The sequence below is a fragment of the Takifugu rubripes genome, chromosome 2, assembly GCF_901000725.2.
Source record: "Takifugu rubripes chromosome 2, fTakRub1.2, whole genome shotgun sequence".
NCBI classification, from domain to species: Eukaryota; Metazoa; Chordata; class Actinopteri; order Tetraodontiformes; family Tetraodontidae; genus Takifugu; species Takifugu rubripes.
This window is the reverse complement of record NC_042286.1, coordinates 7127274-7131439: the sequence shown is the minus strand read 5'-3', so window position 1 is coordinate 7131439 and position 4166 is coordinate 7127274. Positions and strand designations below refer to the sequence as shown.

The window sequence follows — 4166 nt, the reverse complement described above, 5'->3', positions numbered from 1 at the left end:
TTGACGGTGTGGGATTGAACAACATTTATCCAGGACAAAGCCGAGGAAAATAGGTTTGTCCCTGATGACATTTCCATCGATTGAAACATGTACCGCTAAAAAATGACTAATCTCGGGACTTGTGCTGGCAGTTTTGTTCTTGGGAGGTCAAGCTACCGTGTCTGGACAACATGTTGGACTCGGGCTGCGTTTATTGTGTGGGATTTCGCAGCGTCGAGCCTGAGGGAACGGCAAAAATATAAACCTCGGAATTTCACCTGTTTGTCTTTCAAAAAGCAGCTGATAACATGTGTCAGCGACACAAAAGGAGGCAGATTTATGCATCAAGAGGCAGTTTAAAATGTCACCAACTAAGAAATATGTGACACCCGCTCACATTCCTTTGAAAAGTTACATTTATTCTGCTGTTTGAAGCTCCCCGATGAAGCAGGGTGCCGTCAAAGACGCCGCATCTGTGTTTGGAGAAACGTGTTTGACGGTGCCGACACGTGAATGGAGAGCCGGTGTCAAAGTGCCCATTCTGGTATCGCAGACAAACAGCGAAGGCACCACAGGTTACATCTGGTGCCATAAAATGCCCTCATGCTCCGATGCTGTTATATGGCCCAGTAGAGCAATCAATGGTCCTAATGGCCGCTCGAACATCGCGGGCGGCGCCCATTTGGAGCCCTCATGTTTGGCAGATGGCACGAGACCTGGCTCGCCTGGTCACTTGTTGGATTCCCAACATGAACTCGTCGCGGTCTGAAAGAAATACTGTCAGAATCATGAATCAAACCAATTCTCGTGTGCCAACAAACAGATTAGGATTCGTTAGAGCCCCAAATAGAGCCTTGACCCCACCAAATGGACATTTTTAAGGGCCCCTTCGGTCCAGCAGCACCTCCTCTCTCCTTTAAGTTTATATTTGGGAGAAATATGCCGATGATACTGTTCTTTCTCACGCTCAGGCCCGGGTCCACACCTTGTTTTCTCATCAGGCGTTCCCTCCGACACATGTGCTGGCTCACGTTCCCCCGGAGACCCAGGCTGAACAGCAACAGCCTCCCCGCTGAATTCAGGGTGAATTCCAACCAGATGTGGTCGGAGCAGCGGTTGGTTTATGCTGATAAAAGGTGCATCGACATCATTAGTATTTTTCTAATAAGCGTGTCAGCTGTGTGGGTTTGAATTTTCTGTCTTCTATTCACTCCAAATTGAGTTTCCACTGAAATTCAGTTAAAACTCGGAGGCATTTGAGCCCGTCTCTGCCAAAAACCCAATGTTTCTCTTGTATCTGGGGGATTCTCTTGTCATTAGATGATGAGTTTGGAGGAGTTGCTCAAATAAACACTTCCTGGATGTAAAAAAAACAAAACAAAACAGAGGGATCAGTGTTGTTTTTTTGTCCTGTTACCAGGGGACTTCCAGTGCTGCTGCAGGGCCCATCTGTTGTAGATCGAAGCCATATCACAGAACCACTGACCCGCACTGCAGCTGCCCTGTCACAATATTGTTTTTAAAAGGTACACTGCAGCAGCCATCTGCACCTTATTGCCAGTGGGACTTAACCAAGATATTCCAATTGTAAATAGAGAGAATTCCTGAAGCTTAAAGCTGGACTGGGGGCTCATCATTTACTTGTTATTGATCAGCTCGGCTCCCTGGTGGGCGCACTTGGTTTACAACTGTGTGGGAGGTACCAGCGGCCCTCAAAGCGTGGAGCCACAGCTGCCTTTCAAGTCAACACATTCATTAATATGATCTCTGCAAATTTGCATAGTTCCAAATGCAAGTCTGACACGGGTGCCCACGAGTGCCACGAAGCCTAGAATCTGTTATGCTGATGTAGCAGACACACTGACAGTTTAATCTGATGTCGAGGTCATACCTCGAAACTCTCATCCGTCACTTTATTTAATGTGCGGCAGCAATGCAAGAGAAATTCTTACATGATCGGACAGACAAACAGGCGCATCTAGCGCCCCCAGTGGCCACTGCTGGAACAGTTCTCTTGTTTGCAGGGAGAGGCCTTCATCCACCAGCAGCAACATTACTCCCCACTTATTTGTCATATTTATAGTTAATTTAGGACCTATTTTATATGCAGATAAGCAACTAGGTGAACTTTCTCTTCCATAAAAGGTAGTTAAGTTACACTTAAACTTTTCTTTATTTTATTTCGTTTTCTCCGCTGCGACCACGTCTCTTCGTGCTGGCCGCTGCCTGACCACCTCAGTCCATTTCCCCGGCGTCTTTTGTGTAATTTTAGAAATAAAATGACCTTAAAACTCTCCTGCATTCCTCCTCTTTCAACCCGGTGTAATCGAGCGCCGGCTGACGGCTGCAGACAGATGCACACATGCTGTCTGAGACCAGAGAACACACAAAGTGTGTGTGTGATGTTTTGGCCCGAGGGCATGTGTGTGTTTCCTCCGCTCATTGTTGAGTTTTTTTAAAGCTCTCGGAGCCTGTGGTTGTAGCGTATTGACGTGCTGGCTGTGGCGAGGCCCGACTAAAAGGCTCTCTGGGCTTTTAGCCGTGGCCTCGTTTAGACAGCTTTGTAAAGAGGAGCTTGGCCTCTGTGGTTATCGCGTGGCACAACAGAGGGAGTGAATATAGATTTTATCCGTTTCTCTCAGCCCGTCCTCGCAATAATGACAGCAAGTCTTATCGAGCCTCTCTGTTGAGGCGCAGGCAGGGAGGGGGGCCGTTGCGACGCCCCCGACAGAGGAGGTTGTGGTGGGGTCTTTTGAAGACAAGAGAGAGGTGACCCAAAGGGTGCGGAGAGGCAGGAACATTCATCTGCAGCGATTCTGATAAGGTCAGGAAACCAGAATCCTGGGAGAGGAGTTGGAGGAATGATGGGGGGGTCAGAAAACCTCCAGGGAGGAGAGGATTGGAAGTGAGAGGGGGAAATAAATGGGATCAGGTCCCTGTATGGGTTTTACAGCCCACTGATCTGCTGTAGGCTACGTGTACAGTGAAAAAGTGCACGTGTTGTTCTGTTGCACCCAGAAGAGTGCTGCTGGTGAAAAGGGGGGGCTGAGAATCTGACTCTTCTGCATGAGCTGCTCTCCAGGGCTCATCAGAAACCTGCAACCTTCTCCCCTCAGCTCTTTTGTGCAATTTATCGTCTTTATTTGGCAAAATGATACATCCCCCCCCCCCCCCCCCCCCTTCCCCACCATGGGGACTCCTCCCTCTTACACTTGTGATTTATAAGCATGTGCTGGAGGAACTGATGTTCAAAGAGAGAAAAGCTGCTTCTGGGGCCAACCAAGACAACTTCCTGGTTGCAGAGTCACGGGGCGAGTGTGCATTCACGTGTGCCCCCCCGAGAGGGATGGGAGGACCCGAACTGTGCCGATTGTTTCAAACGAGCATCCTTCTCAGGACAGATGCACAAACAGGTCGTACGGACAAGCAAAACAACGAATACTTCTAGTTTTTAGCAGTTCAAACTCTCTGATCTGAGTGTGCAGACGAGGGAATTTGCTTTCCCCAACAATCAAACGAGCAATTTCATAAGCAGACGTGTTTGTGAGGATTGTCCAGTCGAGTGTTTGCGTGGAAAGATACCATCACCACCGTGTTTGACATGAAAAAAAACCCCAACAGATTTGATTTTTGAATCCAAATGAGCGTTTTTTTATCTCAATTGAACAGAAAATTGAAGCTAATGTAATTGCATTTTCATTAAAACTGCCCCATTTTGTTTCCCTGCTCCAGGGGAATCTGCTGTGCTACAAAATGCAATTCTGCTTATCAATTTTGCTTTGTGCCAATATAACATGAATAAGAATGAAGTAACAATCTTATATTTAATCACCAAAGTTTTCCTTTCCCTTTCCAAACAGTTGCATTAAAGAAACAAAGCCAACTCACTCAACAAGGAACACGTCACAACCACAGAGGTTAGAAGGCAGCTTCCCTACCTGAGCCTGAACACAAGCAGGCCCAGTGGTGCCGGCCGTGTGCACCGGTGCTCAGCTGTGGAGCCGTGTAGCTCATTAGTGGGTAATTAGGTCATCTCGTAGCGCCGGACAGTCAGCAACGCCTTATCACCCCATAATTCTTTGCAGAAAATGGCAACAACCTTGACAATCTCAGAGCCGAGTCGAGTAAGACAGCGATGGTTCCAACTACCAGGCTGTGAGCTCAAGACCGACGCAGTTTTGTTCTTC

At 47.7% G+C, this 4166-nt stretch overlaps 1 long non-coding RNA gene across 1 annotated transcript; it reads right to left on the bottom strand.

The window, feature by feature from the left end:
• Nucleotides 1-408: 408 nt before the first annotated feature.
• Nucleotides 409-3929, bottom strand: LOC115248892 (uncharacterized). Its single transcript, XR_003887618.1, has 3 exons — nt 3868-3929; nt 965-1105; nt 409-744 (listed from the first exon to the last, which is right to left on the bottom strand). It is a non-coding gene; the product is annotated as an uncharacterized lncRNA (long non-coding RNA).
• Nucleotides 3930-4166: the final 237 nt, after the last annotated feature.